Source organism: Triturus cristatus, chromosome 10 (genome assembly GCF_964204655.1).
Source record: "Triturus cristatus chromosome 10, aTriCri1.1, whole genome shotgun sequence".
NCBI classification, from domain to species: domain Eukaryota; kingdom Metazoa; phylum Chordata; class Amphibia; order Caudata; family Salamandridae; genus Triturus; species Triturus cristatus.
Window position 1 is genome coordinate 978,120,533 of NC_140593.1, and position 19,718 is coordinate 978,140,250.

Here is a 19,718-nt window from a genome sequence, read left to right on the forward strand (position 1 = left end):
GAGTACTTTGCGGAGCATTTTCATTAGGCCGACACACGTGGAGGCAGTTTTGGTAGCCTGGACCGAGAAGTCCAGCGCTTTATCGAGCCAGATTCCCAGACTCTTTATCTGCGGTTTGGGAGGGGGGGGAGCACCAAGGCAGGTGGGCCAAATTGATGTCAAAATGGTCGGAGAAGGGTTACCCAATAGCATAATCTCTGTCTTCTCCCCGTTAAGTTTGAGACAGGACGATTGCATCCACTTAGCAACGGCCTCTAGACAGAGGCCCAGGGTGTTGGACGGCTCCTCAGTGTGGTCCAGAGAGACCACCAACTGGGTGTCGTCCGCGTAGGTGACAATACGCACGCCAAAGGGCTGGACTATCTCCGCTAGAGGTCGCATATAGACATTAAAAATTGTGGGGCTCATGGAGGAGCCCTGAGGAACCCCACATCTAAGTGGTTGCTTAGGGGAGACTGCTTTGCCCTCAAACACCTGGAAGAAGCGCTCGTCCAGGAAGGAGGTCAGCCACTCCAGGGCCGCGCCCGACACGCCCATGCCTTTCAGACGGTGTAGCAGTGTGGCATGGTTGACAGTGTCGAACGCGGCACTGAGGTCGAGTAGTATGATGGCTGCTTTTCCTCCCCGGTCCAGCACCAATCTAGTTTCTTCCGTCACTGCTAGGAGAGCAGTTTCAGTTCCATGATGCGGGCGGAAACCCGTCTGAGAGGCGCATAGCAGACTATTTGATTCTAAGTAGTCCACTAAGATATTATTGATGTGCCTTTCAAGCAGTTTGCTCATCCAGGGAAGTAGGGAAATGGGGCGGAAATTGGCCAAGTTGTTCTGGTCCAAGGTGGGTTTTTTCAAAAGGGCCCTAACCATCGCACATTTCCATGGTGCTGGGATGGAGTTAGAGGAGATGGAAGCCTTAAGGACATCCAGAATGACAGGGCGGATGATGTCCATCACCTTATTGAGAGTTTGCGGGGGTGCTGGGTCATTGGGGGATCCCGAGATGACTTTAAGAAGCATTCTGTCTAAAGTGTCGGAATCTAGGAGGGGGAATTCATCCAGTGAGCTGGGGGCTAAGAAGTCAGAATCTGTAGTGGTGGTGTGGTCCATGTCATCACTGCCAGTAGAAAATGAAGAATAGATGGCCTGGATCTTCTGGGAGAAGAAAGTGGCTAAATTATTGCAACGGGTTTGTGCGCCGTCAGGTGACAGACGCTCGGAGGGAGGGGGAGAAATTAAAGATTTGGCTATTTTAAAAATTTCTTTGGGGGAGTTTGCAGCTAGATTGATTTTGGCTTCATAAAAATGGGCTTGCGCAGATTTTATTTGATTTTTATAGAGCTTTATTGCGGCTCTATACTCAACTTTCTTTGATTGTGAGTAATCTTGTCTCCAGGCTCTCTCTAGTTTGCGGCAAGATTGCTTCATAGTCCTGAGAGTCGGGGAGTACCAGGGGGCCACTTTGGCTCTGTTTATTAAGTGCAAAGATTCCTCTGGTAGGACTAGGTCAAGGGAACTGGAGATCCAGTTATCAAAATTGACAATGGCTGTATTGGGATTGGTCACATTTGGGGGTAGGTGTTCTATAAGAGCCAGTTTCCACTTAGAAAGTGGGAGGGAGGCCCATTTTCTTCCCCGCTGCTTATTGTGATTTTGTGAGATGGGGGGGGAGCAAGTGGACCATGTAAAAGGTACTAAAAAATGATCGGTCCAGGATAGTGGTACGGGAGCCTCGACGGTTAAGCTATCTAGATTGCTGTAGATGTGATCTAGGAGATGTCCCTTAACATGCGTTGATTGAAAGCCTTTCTGAGCCAGGTCAATGGACTGAAAGTTTGTTCGAAGACTATTGGCTGTTGAATCAAGTGGCTCATCTAGGTGTAAATTAAGATCGCCCAGCAGGGTGAAATTTGCCGAGGTGAGCACTAGGTTGGCGGCTAAATCCGTCATGTTAGTGATAAAGTTGTTGAGGGTGCCAGGTGGTCGATAGACTAGGATACCGGAGAAAGTAGTGGATGGGGAGAACTCAAGAGTGAAATGTAGGTTCTCACAGGCTGGCATGGGGGAGGGAGTGATGCGGCATCTAAAGTTGTCCCTATAGATAATAGCCAGCCCTCCACCTCTGCCAGTCTTGCGATCCAAATGTTTAATAGTATAGCCTTGGGGGGTGGCCCATGCTATTGCAGGATCAGTTTCTAGCTGAAGCCATGTCTCTGTTAGAAAGAGGGCGTCTGGATTGAGCTCCTCTATCAGCATGGCCAGTTCAGTATGGTGTTTGGGCAGGGAACGGCAGTTAAGAAGGAACATCCTCCATTTCTGCTTGGAGGGATTTTTCACAACATTTGGAGTAGTTATGCCCCAATCACAAGTTTTGCAGTGGGCCTTCGGGTGTAAGGGAAGGACTGAATCAAACATAGTGGGTTGACCGAAGGACGCAATGCATATAGTGAGGAAGTGCTGTATGTGAGGAGATTTCCTACCATGATGACAGCTGGGTCCGGAGACTGGAAGCGTCTGGACGCAGACTGGCTTCTCTTTGGCGCCTCTTCGGCGCGTCTAAGGCGCTACCACTGCGCGTGCCGCTGCGCGGGGCGAAGGAAGTTAATATAGATTGGGCTCAGGGAACACTGGAGCGTCAACCCACTAAAATGGCCGCCAAGAAATGGCACTACCAGGAAGTAGGAGCGCTCTGTTCTCCCTCCACAACAATCAGCCCGAGTAGCTGCGGTGGACCGGGGAGTCAGTGCACAATTCGAATCACATTAGCAACAGCAGTTTGCATGTAAAAACGATTTTCTCTTTTTAAGAAAACAATTTTCTCCTTTTAAAAAAACGATTTTCTCTTTTTAAAAAAACGATTTTCTCTTTTTAAAAAAACACATTCAACAGAACAGCAAAGGTGCTATCACCTAGAGCGCTGGCGCAGGAGTGATCAGTTCAGGTTTTACTCGAGCGTGTCAGCGCTGGGAGCCTAAGTAGTCAGGGCTCAGGGAACACTGGAGCGTCAACCCACTAAAATGGCCGCCAAGAAATGGCACTACCAGGAAGTAGGAGCGCTCTGTTCTCCCTCCACAACAATCAGCCCGAGTAGCTGCGGTGGACCGGGGAGTCAGTGCACAATTCGAATCACATTAGCAACAGCAGTTTGCATGTAAAAACGATTTTCTCTTTTTAAGAAAACAATTTTCTCCTTTAAAAAAAACGATTTTCTCTTTTTAAAAAAACGATTTTCTCTTTTTAAAAAAACACATTCAACAGAACAGCAAAGGTGCTATCACCTAGAGCGCTGGCGCAGGAGTGATCAGTTCAGGTTTTTTTTACATTAGACATGCTCCTCTGTCTAATCAAAGGATTTGAGTTGTTTACATAATAAACTTATAAACTTCACCCCTGTTACCATGACTGAGCTCTCTAGTAGGACCATCATTATTGATTGTACCTGATGATACTAATGTTTAAAAAACACAGACTTCCCTAAACTTTAAATGGAAAATATGACCTTGTGCTTATCTAAAAATGAACTCAAGGCTGTGACCTACGCTGAAGGTGTCTAGGAGCTACTGGTTTGGGACACCTGGTTTAAATGTTGCGAGAAACAGACTAAACAATACTGTTCCCAGCTGCTGCAACAATGTTACCATTGGCTGCTTCTCACATGTTCCAGTGGACAAACATGGTCAAATCCAACTCCTCAGCAGCCGCTGAAGGTGTGACAGTCAATAGTGTCAGTTCATCCAAAGACGGCTCATAATATGCATTTTGTAGCAACAGCAGTCGCACAGGGCAACTTCAGAAATAAGCTTTTAACGGACCCATCTGCAGTTCTATGTATGTGGATTGGACATGTTACATTCCAAGGTATAAATCCAGGGCACACTCATAAGTGCACAGGAGACAGTGGAACACAGGCTGCACGCAGTGTAACCAGATAGGCTGAAAGGACAAGAACCAGTTATAATTTAGTTCCTGAAGCAAGGGTGTGCCAAAATACTGTATTATTCTTTCAAGACAAGAGAGCACGTGTGGCAATACCATCCCCATTTGGGTGGGTGATGGAACATACATTGCGGAGCAGATAGAATAAAATCAAAATACTAACTATTTGGAGCAGAACAAATAGTAAGAGTCCAAAAACGCTTCCAAGCATGGAGTGTATAAAAGATTAAATTACTCCGAAGACAGTCTGGAAGGCACTAACAAACCTGAAGCCAATTGTTTTAAAGAAGTGTACTACTCCAGCAGTAGTTGAGGCATTAAAATGCTGTGCAAAAGCTCCCCAAAATGGTGTGGGAGGTTAGTGTGCAGTAACAACTATGGCCCAGATGTACGAAATTCTAAAATAGCAACTCGTAAATAGCGATTCCTTAGAAATTGCTATTTGTGAATCGCAAATCGGTGGGTATGAATGAAGCGATTTCGTATAGCATTTCCTATGGAGTGGCAATTGCTATTAAGAAATCAGTATTTAAGAAATTGCTAAATTGCGATTTCTTAAATAAAAAATCACAAATTAAGAAATTGAGCCCATATTGCAGTTGGGAGCAAGTAGATGATTTCAGAGGCCAGGGAAAAGCTGATGACAGGGTGTGGCTACCAGACAGAGTTCTAACCTACCTACTGGAAGCAAGGATTAGCCCAGACATATTGCTGCCAGCACAGGGAAACCTCAGCACACTGCATCAGGGATGCAAGGAAAGAAAAGGAAGGTGGGACCATCAGAAAGTGAAAAATAAACTTTTCAGACAGGGAACTGTAGGTGCTCACAGATGAGTGCATAGAAAATATAGCCTAGCTTTTTTGGAAGGCGTGCTTTTCAGTCCCAGATGCATAGAAGAACAGCATCTGAAAGGGGATACTGGAGAAGATAAATTCCCTGGGGGTGATACAGAGGACTATCCCTGAAAATAGTAAGAGATGGTATGACCTACACTCTCAAACCAAGGACAAGCTGACCACTAGGAAGGCAGATGGACAAAAGACTGGAGGAGGACAATTCAAACACCCCCTCTGTACTGCCATGCAGAGGCTGATCGAGGGGACCCTTGAAACAGAGAGTATCAGCAGGCTTGGGAACATTGACACCTACATCGCAGCAGGCACCAGCCAGCGTAAGTCATTTATCTTTATGTCACATCCAGGCCACAAATTAGGGCAAACCACATCACATAAAACACAGCATGAAATACTCCATTGAGCTACTTGGCCCACCCAGGCAATGCATCATGGGAGTTGTGGTGCACTTTGTCAGTGTGCTGTACTGAGTGCTGATGACCAGACCAAACACATAAGCACATAACCAACATGTCATGCACACATGCAGCAGAGTCACAACATTACAGTGCCAAAAGTGTATACCATTTATTTACAACCTATGTACAAATATGACCCTCAGATCACAGCCTGGATGGTACTGCACCTGTAACAACTGTAGGGGATGCAGGGACTGATGTCCAGCAAGACGCTAATACACCAACAACATCTGCGCATCTACACCAACCAGCAGGAGTGCCCACAACACCACACTGTCCCCATTTACTGATAGTGAAGGTGAACAATCGACTGTAAGAGACCACCCACAACAAAGGCCAGGCCTGTGAGCAGTCACACAGTTCCATGGCAGGAGCGGCTGGAACACCATCCATATAGGGTGGCTCGTAGCAGTCTGTTCTAAGAACACAGCGCCTGCAGAACAAAACAATAGGCGGGTCATTAGGGAACTGCAGTGCCTGACCAAGGCAGGTGAGAAGGGGCAGGAGCACTGGCAAACTGCAATTGAGCATGAGCACAGGGTGCATCGTATGCGCCACAGGTTGTTCATTGGACAAATTGACACCTTTACAAGCTCAATCAACAGCTAGGCAAATGCCACATCAAGCCTGGCCAGGCATACAGTGAACATCCAAATGGATATGCACCACAAGGAAGGTAAACACCCGAATGATTGAACACCGGAGTAATTTCAGGTGTAAACGCGACAACACTAAGATGACAACCCATTTTCTGGAAAAACGACACACACCAAACGACTTCAATTGGGTCATCTTGGAGCATGTCAACAATCACCCTAATATGGAAAAACAACTACATGAAAAAGAACAACGCTGGGTCTTTAAGCTACGTTCAGACAACAATGGTCTGAATGATGATATACCCTGGAGCCAGTTCTCTTGAATATCCTTTTTCTCTGGTGAATTTGGTTAATTAGCCAAGTTCATCTCCCTTTCTCTATCCCTTGTGCCCTGTGAAACTATGTCAATTAACTATCTTCTAGTAGCTAAGGATTCGCCTAGTTATTAGAAAACATCACTACCATCGATTACCTGTTTAACCGGTCACCGACCTTTAACTGTCAATACTATGTATAAAGTTTTGTGAAAATTCCCCTTATACAAAACATAGTAAGGAAAACGCCCTGGTAACGAAAATCTCGCCACCGCCAAAAAATTTTTGGTAAAAGTGTGACTATCCGCATAGGGATATTGCGCATTACCAACATTAGTCTCTACCCTTTTAACGTTATTCGATTCCAACATACTTAATATTTTTTGCTTTATTCACTTGGCTTCCGATCCCTATCCAAGATGGCGGCCCAACTCGCGTACCGGCACAGGAGCCCTTCTCGCTTTCCTTTGCAGGCTCACTTGTAGATAAAACAACTCGGCTGCGAGGACACGCCAGAATGCGGTCCGTGAGGTTTGGCTCCTATTAGGTATTAATGAGTGTGGTGTTCGACGTACAAGTAAGTGTTCACTGAAGGGTTAGATCTCCATACCCGTACGCTACGAGGTGATCTTATCTTTCCCCCGTAGGGCGAACCTTCACTACGGAGCACGCCATTACCCTAACGATCTCAATTACTATCCTCTCCTAGATGTACGAGATCGCCGCACCCCCTCCGTTGACCATGAAGCACATTGTTGCTTTTTACTAAGCATGTTATGTCTTTTTTTATGTTTATTGTATGTTTGTGTGTATGTTATGTCAGACATGTCAATATTACGAATTTCGATTCACTATTTTTTAGCACAACGCCGGCATGGAGTGAATAACTATATTTCTCTTCATTTTTAATCACAAAACGGCACATCAGAAAGAAAAAATGTGCGAACACTTGGGTGTAGTGTGCTCACAATTAACATTGACTACAGTACTTATTATCAAATATTTTTCCTTATTAACTTTTGTTTTATATCCTACAGACTATTTGCTGACGTACATTACGTATGTATTTTAAAACGCATGCCTTATAATTACGGCATCACACTTATTGCACCTTACTCAGGTTAACTAGGAGTGGCAAGTTTCTCGACACTGGGCTGGTCCCAGTGTAGTCCTGAAGAAGAGCTGGGGAAGCTCGAAACTAGTTGACCAGATCATATGCTAGGCACACCTTTCCATTATAGTTAGGTTCCCCTGGCATATTACCCCGTTTTTAATCTTTTCAGCTTAGAGCACTAATAAAGTTTATTCTTGGCCCACTAGCTGATTATTTTAATTATCCCACTCCACCACATTTTCACTTACACTACACATAGTCCCAATTTTTCAGTGCTCCTACGTAACCTCGCAAGTTGTAGCACGCCTCAGTCCGAAGAGGACTGGGAGGACCCCTATGATGAAGCATGTCACCGTGGGGAAACCCTGGTGAGTGAGGGGACTCAAGAAAGAGATAATTCTTCCCTTTCTTTCCAATCGGTGTTCTTCAGGATCAAAGTGACTTCTGACACCATCTGTTTTCCCTGGTTAGGTTCTTGTTTACCTGACTTGCTCAGGTAGTTGCTTTTGAGATATGCCCCACTGCTGCCAGGATGTTGCATTTGGCCTGGTGCAGGTCACAACAACACTTGAGAGCATACAAACCCACAACCTGTGTCTGCCCCACATACCACACCACCTGGGAGTAAGGAGGGATCAAGTGTTAGTAGTGTGTGTGCACAGTAGGCCTGCCCAACTAGGCGAACATGCCGCCATCCATTGGGGTGCGAGATTGCATTGGGCCCCCAAAGCAGTGCAGCTGAGAAGCAAGCCAACCCAAGAGGATGCAAAAAATGAGTCCATGTAGACTCTGTTGTAAGCTTTTTTCATTTTCCTCACACATATTTGCAGTTTTGTAATCTATGGGGTATATTCACAAGAACGTGTGATAACTACCGCAAGAGTAGCGTAAAGCAACTTTCAATATCGCAGCCTATCGCGGGAAAATAACCCCATGTAAACGTGGAATTCACAACAAGATGGTAGCATGCAATAGTTTGCCGAAACCGCGGACAATATCTGCGATAAAACCACCTCGACGGAGATAAAAACACAAACCACAACACCAAAAAACCTGCAATGGGCCAAAACGGCATGAGGAAATCAGCGATAAGCAGTGCCAGGCCTGCAACACACACCTGGCAGGCGGGAAAAATCTCCCAAATGCAGAAAAAACACCCACACAAACTGACCTACACCCAAGCACCATGGAGGCAGCCGGAGCAGGTGCAGAGGATGAGCACAACCCCACAAGCACCCCGGACGACCAGCCTGGGACCCCGGGGATAGGGAAGGGCAAGGACAAGAAGATGAGGAAGACGAAGTTCAGTCCGTAGGCGAAGAGGATCATAGTCACGGAGGTGATGGAACACCATCAACAACTCTTCGTCACCTCCAGCGTGTCACTGGGCACCTAAACTGCAATATGGGGGGACATCGTCGACAAGGTGAATGCCGTCGGAGAGCACAAGAGGACAATGGATGAGGTCAATAGGCAATGGAATGACATCAAGAGAAAGACTAAGGAGAAACTTGCAGCCAACCAGAAGGCAGCAATGCAGATTGGAGTTGGGGGCCCAGCGCCACAGCTCGTGCTGGATTACATGGAGGAGCTGGTGCCGACAGTCATCAGTGTGGAGACTGTGGCCGGAGTCGGGGGACCGGACACTGCTCGACAGGACAAAACACAACCGCAACAGGGAGAGTGACCACCAGGTACTGGGGGGATGGGTGGAGAGGGGCACAATGGCACACATGCACAATCAAGCATAGCACAGTGCACACCCACAATGACTCTGGGTCATCGCCCAGATCTATAGACTGTCACAATGTACAATGCCATGCTGTCTGAATGACAACCTGTACCATGCGTCTACACACATGTGGACACATAGTAATACACCATCTCCCCTTCACATCACAGGGGCACCGTCAACACCTCCTGCAGAGCAGTCCGAGCCACTCATCACAGATGATGAGGAGGACAACACCAACATCGACGCCCAAACCATCCAAGACATTCCATGACCTCATCCGCCACTCACCTCCAGGCTCAGGGCAGCCCAGCTACATCGATGAGACCACACCCACCACCCAAACCACCCAGCAGGAGGCACCCACAGCCCCGGCACCCTCTCAAGACCTCCAGGAACAACACATGGCCTTCCAACGCTGTGTGCTGGAGTGCCAGATGGAGACGGCTGAGCAGGTGCGGGTGGGCTTCGGCATCATGGCTGCCAAACTGGACGCCATCCTTGGGTGTCTATGTCCACCCCATGGTCTCCAACGAGCCCTGACTGACCGCTGGAGTCATAACGTGGAGAGTAGAGCAGCTGTCTGCTCAGAGGGGCTCCAGCGATACCAGCCGTGAGCTGGCACAAATACGGAGGCTCATGGAGGACATGGTGCGGATGGAGGCGGAAAGGATGGCATCCACCGCTGCACATCATCGAAATGTAGCTGGGATCTATCATGCCATACAGACGTCCAACATGGAATTGCCGCCACAAGGCGTGGCGCTGATGAATGCTGCTACCCTCACACCATCCACATCCCCGCCCCCTGGTGTGTCAGTGCCTTCCAGTGCAGCAGCCGGATCCACTCAGGCCCCTGATGTGTCAGTGGCACACAGTGCGGCAGCTGGTTCTGCAACACCCACAGGTGGGGCAGGGCACACACCTGGTGACGAGGACGTGGATGGCACTGTGGTCAAAAGGACCTGGCACTAGCATTCATTACGCCACCTGGCCTGTGCTTGCTTGGTCCCGCACATGGCCTCATGACCTTCCACTGACCCACGATACACTCTGTTGCACTGACCTTGGACAACAACATGGACTGCCACTTCAGAATTGGTGACCAATGACATGGCGACCAGGCTGTGGACTGTACCCTTCCCTTCAGCAGGACTTGTCATCCCCGGATGGACTCTGGCTGGCCCTCCACGGGCCTGTATTGTGTAGTGTGCTGGGCATTGCCCTAAACCGCTCCGGCTGCAGAATTGCACTGGATGTGCAATAAACATCCATTGACGCACTGCTGTGTCATGTCCATCATCAGTCATGTATGCATGTGTGGATGAATGTAGGGACAGTGATTTCCCTTGCGTCAATGATGCTCATCCTGTGGGATGCCAGTCAGAGGGTCCTACATTGCATTTTGTGTACCGGGTCCCGTAGACACTACAACTGGGACACACGCATCACTCACTTCCTTGTCCAGACATGGACTGAACCAGGCCCAGAGCCCACGTGCCATTGTGGCAAGCCCTGAGCTGGTCTGGCGTACGGCAGGCCAGACCACTCCACTTATGCTCCAAGGGGGGACCCTCATTGCTCCCCGTCGCAGGCAAACTCGCTGGTGGTGTGCAGGTCACTGGTCTAGTTGCCAGCATGTCACAGCCACTCCCTGAGGGCAGGTTTGCATGCACACCACACCCATCCGGCACAGGCGTTACAGGCCATGTGACTCCGCCAACATAAGGGGCTGATGATGTCACATTCGCCTCTGCCCGTGGTGACTGGATGACGAACGCCGCGGTTCCCACTCATGAAGGGCACAAGAGTTTTGTTGTGCACAGGGTTAGTGGCAACCCAGGCCTGCGTACGGCACAGGCCGACCATCACGTGGCGCTGACTGGGGTTGCACAGGGTTAGTGGCAACCCAGGCCTGCGTACGGCACTGGCCAACCACCATGTGGTGCTGACTGGGGTTGCACAGGGTGAGTCGCACCCGGCGCATTGCGACAGGCACAGGCACCCCGCCACGGGATGGTGACTTTGGGTGCACTGAGTCAGTGGCACCTTAAGCTGCTGAGCGGATGGGCACCCTGCAAGTGATGCCTCGTCCTGGCGGTCCGGGCAACTCAGGTTTTGTGTGCCCTGCTGGACCGCAGTGTAGGCCAGAGTTAGCGGGCAGCGCGGGCCTACCGCCACGTGGCCTCGCTTCCGGGTCACAGACTTAGTGGCACCCATTGGGCTGATCGGTGTGCAAAAGCCACACAATTGATGTACGTACTGCTGAACAAATCAAAACTGAGCGGGTGTGCAGCCTGTGATGTTGCCGGGTGCACTGGTATGTCCTCAGCCATGGAGTATTCAAGACCCAGCAACACGTGAGACCTGGTGGCCTGCGGAGCATGGCTGCATGGTGTGAAGGGTGCCATGTCTGCGGGCCCCGGGCCTGTGGCTTGCAGCGGCACGTGGTGGGACATCCAGTCTACACGCTAGTGGCGGAAGGTGAGCAGTGAGGCCTGGGTGTGCATGGGTGGGTGAATGCTCGATGGGCGGTGGGAGCCTATGTGATGCTTCTGCCTGGATGTGCATGGGCGGGCAGGAGCTGTTGTCTTGTGCGAGTGTGTGTACTGTGCCAGTCATGTATCTGGACTCTGTTTCAGATGACGGCTCTGACTCAGATGTGGGACCTAATGGACTGCACTACATGCCGGCAAGTGGTTGGAAACACACCGGTGGCAGAAGGTGAGCAGTGTGGCCTGGGTGTGCAGGGTCGGCTCTCTCTCTTCTTCTCTCTCTCTCTCTCTCTCCCTCTCTTCTTCTATCTAGCTCTCTCTCCCCCTCTCTTCTCCTCTCTCTCTCCCCCCTCTCTTCTTCTCTCTCTCTCTCTCTCTCTCTCTCTCTCTCTCTCTCCCCTCTCTTCTTCTCTCTCTCTCTCTCCCCCCTCTCTTCTTCTCTCTCACTCTCTCCCCCTCTCTTCTTCTCTCTCTCTCTCTCCCCCTCTCTTCTTCTCTCTCTCTCTCTTTCCCTCTCTTCCTCTCTCTCTCTCCTTTGCTCTTTATCTGTCCTTTGATGTGCGCAGGACACACCTTCTCATCATGTTTTTTGTCTTGCAGGCTGTGACCTACGGACTGTCGCACGGGGAGCCCCCATGTGTCTTAATTTAATTTCGGTGTTCATTTTAATAAAGTTTTATTTGTTGCTTCGAAAATGAATATGTGATGCTCATTTCTGTGACGACACATGCATTTCAACTGTTGTGATTGTGCGACCTCATGCAGAATATTTGGTACATGTTTTTGTGTAGCTGATGTGGCATGTCTTTGTGGGGGGGTGCCAGGGAGGGGTGGTCCGGGAGGTGGTGTCGGTGGGTGTTGTGGCCCTCTTGGGTGTCCGGACCGCATGGCCAGTGGCTCCATGGCATCTATTGCCCTTCCGATGTGGCCCTGGGCTGGTCTCCCTTTTGTGGTGCTGGCTGCCGTCCGACTTAAAACCAGGTCAGAGCAGGTGTAGATTTCCTGCTGCTAATGTGCCTTATTGCCAGTTTTGTGTTCTTATCGCTGATCTGTCTGGACGTTGAGAATGGTGAGGAGTGGTATGGTCGCGGCTTTTGGCAGGGGAATGCCCACTCTGCATCTCATTAGCGATAGTTCGGGGATCCTCTGTGGCGATGTTTTGTGCGGCTGCTATTTTGGGGAAACTGGTGCTGTGGGTTGTTTGCACCAGCTTGTGGATGGGGAGGTAAATTTATCATGACTTTGGCTGCGATTAAGTGCCGTTAATTCGGCGACAGCTCCTTGTTAATATGCCCCTATGTTTCTCCAGTTGTTCTAGCCACCTGAATAAACGGTGGTCACTGAGTTGTGCACCAAGGAGTACCCCATGTGTGTTGTATCTTTTCTACAGTGTCATGTCTTCATTCACCTCAGAAATAGTTGTTTATAATATCTGCACATCGTGGATGTCCCTCAGCTGCATGGGGTCCATCCTGTTACCCCTGTAGTGGCTATTGGTCATTATCAAAGTCATTGTCAGAGTTTGAGTTGATGGTGACATTGTGCAGTCCATTTTCATAGCAATGCTGTGCAGGATGTCACAGGTTGCTATGATTTTGCAGCATGTGTGTGACTTGTAGAGAAGTTCCCCACTGGTCTTGCATATGATGCAGAAATGGGACTTTAGGATGCCAATGTTTGCTCAGTGAGTGATCTCGTTGCCCTATGTGCCCTGTTGAATCATCTCCCCTTTGTGTTCTTGGGGTCAGGAAAGGTGTGAGGATCCAGGGTCTTAATTCATAGGCGCTGCCACCTGAAGGCATGATGGGGAATCTATTAGGTCACATCGCACATACACTCTTGACCAGTGCATTCATTGCTTTGGTGAACATCTTACCTAGCAGGAAGCCGTCTCCTACATTGCCCTTGCCAGGTGTTTATCCCACTGTGGCGGAACATGAAGGAGTCATGGGTGCTCCCTGGGTATCTAGCCACAAGGTCAGTGGTGACACAGGAGGCATCACACACTATCTGTACATTCAGTGAGGGTGTGCTCTTCCAGTTCCTAGATGTATTATGTGGCAGCAAAGGGGCATATTACATTGGGGAACTGTGCTACCCCGTAAAACTGAAATTTTGTCTGCTGTAATATTGGGGTGTATTTGGGAAATATATATGTTGGTTTAACTTTCAACCTTTACGTCAAGCAACTTGTGGAAGAACCTTGAAAAAGCACTTTGTGACACCCCTCTGCCACTGCTATAACTGACTTGTAACTCCCAGACGCTCGCAGGTGTAGTCAACACAATCCCTGCACATGGGGAGGTATAGCATTGCTCCCAAGTGTTGGTGCCTGTACCTGGGATTGTAAATCAGCTATCAAGTCAAGTATGACCTGACTACTCAGTCTATACCTGTCTATGATCTCCTCCTCTGTCAGGTTAATAGATTGACCCGCACCCTGAATAGTCTCTCCTGTCACCGCTTCCTCCTGTCCCTCACTGCCAGAATCGTCATCCTCCTCACCAAGATGTATAATACTGCCATTGTGAAAGAGCCAGATTCCTTTTGGGGCTATTTTTATAATTTGCGCATGGTTACTAACTGGTCAGAATCAGTGGTAATTTTTTGACCAGTTGCAAATAGGTAATCCTTAGTGCATGCGGTTGCAATTCTCTAATAGGGAATCGCTATGTGCGATTCCCTATTTTACTGAATTCCAATTTGCGATTCCTACAGGGTAGGAATTGTAATTTGCGACCGCGTTTTAGGCATTCGTATATACCAAATGCCAGTTTTGCATTTCTTAATAGCCCGAATTAATGATTCAGTCCATTGAGAAATGCAAAATCGTTTCGTACATCGGGCCAATATCTCAGAAGAAGACCTTGCAACTTAAAGATCAAACATCTCCCGTACATATGTTAAGGCATCTTCCTTCTGAAACATTAAGGCTTTCGGTCTGCTTACAGCATCAAAGTTCACATTTGAGATTGGAATTGAATGCCAAATTGCCACTTCTCTAACTGTGTGGGCAAGTGGAAAAAGCATTTGTGTACAACAGATTACAACCTCAGAAACTGTCACCAGATATGGAATTCCAGATTACATCCCACAGCAATCTTGGTCATTCAACATCAAATAGCTTCCATTCGAAAGCAGTTTGCATTCCGGCCAAATTACAGCAGCTGCGCAACCTCTGAGTTAAAAGGACAGGATTGCCTTGAACACATTACATGGCCCATGAAGTATAACTTTCCTGCAAGCAAGCGAATGTCCTAAATTGTTCTCGCTGTCTATACCGCTAAGAAAAGCTTCAGGTGCACCATTTCTACATCTGTAATTGAAAGGTAAGAGCCATGCCTCACGTCCCTCCCCCAGGGCTTCATATCTGCCTACTTGATAATGTTGTAAGCAGTACTTAAAGTGAAAATTAGAAATTGGCAGAGAAATAAACCCATATATTATCAAAACAGCTGATGATGTCTCTGCTGGTATTCGGACAACTTAGTCAGTTGCAGAAATATCGAATTTTTTATATATTGCGACAGAGATATATTGTGTGCGAAATATTGGTGACAAAAATATCGATATAATTAATGTAAGAAATATTGCTTTTTAAGTTTCTTTATGTGTTTAAGGTATTTATATTTTTAATTTAATTGTAAATAGTAATTTATAGTTTTGTTGTGGGTTGTGAGTTTTGTAGGGGTACAGGGTGGGAAGGTAATTAAATATAATTAATTTAAACTTTTTTGTAATTAATATGAATTATTTATTTGATTATTAAGTATGGAAATTATGTAAATACTATTTTTTTCAGTTATATTTTAGGTGCTGGTTGTTTGGTTTGTAGGGGTATAGGGTGGGAAGTTAATTACATATTATTGATACATTTTCAATGTTGATAAATTATTAATTAATTGTTAATTATGTAAAATGTGTAATTATTATATTTTTCAAATTTAGATTTTAGGTGTGGGTAATTGGGTTTGTAGAGGTGTAGGTTGGAAGTTAATTAGTAATTGATTGATTAAACTACTTTTATTATTAATTAGGTTTGTAAATTGTGTAATTATTATAATATTTTAATTTTTATATATGTTAAATGTGCATTGCTAGGTATGTGGGACTATAGTGTGGGAATTTAATGAAATAATTATTAAAAAAAATGAAATTAATACTTGTATTAAAATAAGGTATCTGTTCGAAGTGAAGAACTTTCCCTACTGTTGCTCAGACTGGAGTGAGAATAGTACATTTTACCTCTCCTGAGTCCAACGCTTTCCCTACTGTTGCACCGACTGGAGTTGGAAAAGTAAATTCTACCCCTCCTGAGTCTAAAGCTTTCCCTACTGTTGCACATAATGAAGTGGAATAGAATATGTATTATTCCTAGAATGTTATAGTTTTGTTTATATTGTTTAAAATTATTTTATTCTAATTATGTTTTTGTGTAATTAAAATGATATTTTTTAATTAGTAATGTTTGTTATACATAATATATTTTTAGTAAAATATATTCTTTTATATTCCTTACTTTTTCATGTGTGATTAAATTGTTATGTTTATGAATTTGTTTCCAGTGTATTACCATTTTTAATTTATGTTTGTATGTGTGTGTGAGTGTGTATATATATGTACTTGCTATATTATTAAATGTTAAAATAATTTAGTAAATTATAATATATATTACAAATATTATTTTAATAATAGTAAATAAGAATATATATATATATATATATATATATATATACACATATATATATTTATAATATTGTTTAAATGTATTTAATTTACATTATAATACTGTTATATGGAAAATGATATTTCTGTGCTCGATATTTTTTACACAATATTTTTAGCCATGATATTTTGGGTTTCGATATTTTGTCTCTGGCCACCGTCACCATAATGTGGCGGCCAGAGTTTAAACCTACCATGTCGGTCAGAAAGCCTCCAACTTGAGGCTGGCGGCTTTCCTACCGACATCTTAATAAGATCCAGTGATGGTCAGAGAATATATCCTTGTAGATAATGGCGTATTTCCCTTGTCTACTACTGCTATAGCCTTCTCTATATTTGCTCTGCCAATTTCACGTATTCTCTCTGAAGCTTCCATACTTAATTGTATATTGCATACAAAAGAATTTTGATGTGGTTTTCTAGCACCTAACAAGAAATCCTGTAAATCCATGCTATCAGAAAGGAAAGACAAGTGTTGTTTCACCTCATCTAACATTGAATGCTGTAGCCATTCTAGGCACAACTTTCCAACGCTAAATGTTGTTTCTACTCCCGAGTGTTGTGTCTGTACGTAACGTCGGTCTGGCCTATTGATCCTGAACTCTTGTGTGGTGTTAGGAAAACTTGAATGACACCCATTATTATCTATTGGCAACACTAGCCATCCTTCTGGACTGGAACTGGAAGAATTGTATGTACCAATCCTAAGCATGTGGTTGAATATTTCCTCCATGTAGTTTGTGATTTGTTCCCAATTTTCAAAGCATGCAAATATGTGAATATTTGGTGTATTCATATCCTTAATCTTGGCAAGGCCAAGACAGGATGCTTTCTGCACCGTTTTGTTCAGGAAAATCATTTGTTGTGGTATAAGGCATGCTATAAACAAAGCCTAATTTCCCTGAAACTGCCAATCTTTAGTTCCCCAGATGAATTTCAAATCAATGTTATCTTTCGAAAAGTCATACCCTTGTATTGACAACTGTAAAATGAAAGGGGCAAAATAAATTAGCACTGTGTCAATTAGCATATTTTTCTTTGCTGGGAACCAGAAAGGGTTATAATAATAGAATTTTAGGTCTACGGGATTGGGACCAGAAAAATATGCAAATTGCTGTGCAAATGTCTTTGGACTACCCTCTGGTGGTGTAGACCAGTATTCCAATTGTGTGTAATTTAAAACTACATGTGGAGTACCTGCTTTACTTAAATAATGGTGTCCATAATGGTGAAAACAAACCATTTCATCATAATTAGATGTACCACTGCATATCTTCACTTTCAAATACAGAATAATGTTCCAAATCATCAAACATTTGCTTTATTGTGCAAATGTTCCAGTCATCAGAGATGCTGCCAGGAGTAACAAAATCATTGAAAGAAATATGAAACATTTATGGGAGATGTCGAGTCTCTGTCAGTCCAAATATATCATAGGGTACCTTATCTCAAACCATTCCATCAAGAACCAGAATCACTGAAATTTTTACAAGGGGCAGGTCTCTTTGCACTTTTTGTGATAAAAAATGAGGCTTCAAAACCTTGTTTACCAGTTTAACAGTAGAGCATTCTGGGAGATGTGTCCGTTCAGAAGTTAAAAAAAAGACAGTCACAAAACCAATCCAAAGAAAGAGGAAAAGTTTCAAAATTGTAATCCAAATGTGTATCCAGGTGGGATAAAGTATGTCTTCTTAAGCTAAATTAAAAATGCACCAATTCCATGCTGTGGAGGGGGGTTCAGTCAAATCAGATGAAAAGTCTTCAAAGCCAACAAAGTAGTCTGATGCAATTTGTGCAAATGTTGGAGGCTCGTGGAACTGTGTAGAACTGGTAGGTAACTTTAATGGTGGGTTGCTGTAAACAACTTCATTGTTTAACTCGTTTTCTGTAAATATGTGGAGTTAAATATGATGATTGTATAGTGTTTGTAGATGTAACTAGAAGTAGCGGAACTTCAGTGTTAGCTGTACTCAGATGGGGAGAAGAAACCTCATTGTTAGTTAAAGCTTGTAAAGAGATTTAGTGCATGGTAGTGAGAGGAAACAGATAGCTACTCAAGAGAACTTGCAGGCTATTATAAAGAACCGACCACATATTGTGGTTTGATGAGATCAATCAAAAAAAATCTTTTGTGTTTGCTGCCAGCAAGAGGAGGTGAAAGTACAGTTCTGGTATCTTGAATAGTCGCAACAAGCACTCTGTAAGAAGGCCCAAACTCTATTTTGTGGGTTACTTTCTTCCAAACTAGATCACTGCTCTTCGGAATCATACTAGGAGTGGCTGGTACTGCCTTGAATTTACCAGTAAATGAACATTTCTGTAGTTCATTGCTTTGCTAATTTCAGAAGTCATTTAGCTCCTGTACTACAGTCAAATGTTCACTGATATTGAAAGGTTTTTCCGCCCCCACTGTACTGTGACTGTCAAGATATGGTACCCTCATCTTAATCCCAAACAAGCCTTGTAGGGAGTCCAAACAGTCAAGTACCTTCCTGGAAGATTGTTTAAGGCTCTCAGTACCCCATAGATGTGATGGACCCGACTGCAACCTAAACCTAACATTCTAGCTGTTAAAGACTGCTTTAAGTCACATTTCTTAGCACAACCACATTTCCCTCATGATGGTATGGGGATGAGTAGTGCAAAGTTACACCCAGTGTCCTCATGGTATCCTGGTAAGCTTTAGATGTAAACGCTGGGCGTTAGTCCGAATGGAATGAGGCTACTGTATATGTTCTGATAAAGACTTGCAAGTCCTTTATAAAAAAATGAGCGTCAGCTGAGTTCTGTGATCAAACCCATAGGGATCGAGGGCAGGAATCCTCTGCCAACTTGCTGTATTTTTAAGACCCACCAGAGTGTAGGGGTCTGCAGTAATCCAAACAAATACAAGCCAGAAGCTTGTTTGAGATCAATAGAGGTGTCTGTGGCGGGCGAGCTTTGGTGGAAACCTTTATTTGTTAGCAAATGTCACATTTAAGGACACAAGGCTTTATTTTGAGTGCAGTGGTGCTGGGACCCCTGTGCTTGTGGTAGCGCACCACCCCAGTGGCCCAACTGCCATATTACGTTGGTGGTGGTTGGACCATCACAAGACCACAGCCACCACCAGGATCCAGCAGCTGTGGTGGTGGGGAAAGTGGGAGGGATTTGCAGCGGTGCTGATGCTGGCACCGCCAAGCAGATTCTGACCTGCCTTTCCACAAACCATGTCATGGCAGGGACTCCGCCATGAAATAGTTGGTGAAAAGGCTTGGAAAGGGGTCCCAAACAGGGCACTGGGCAAATCTGCCCATGGGGGTGCGTGCAGGGCCACTTGCTGTGACCTCTCAAAAGTGCACGGTTGTGCATGCACTGTGTGACCTGTATGACATGGTGCATGCCACACCGTGCATGGACACGCTGGAGGTGATGTCAGGGTGGAAATATGCTGTTTAAGCTCTCTTATGAGCCAAACATCCCTGCTGCCGTGACACTGCCGTTGCACCGCCAGCCC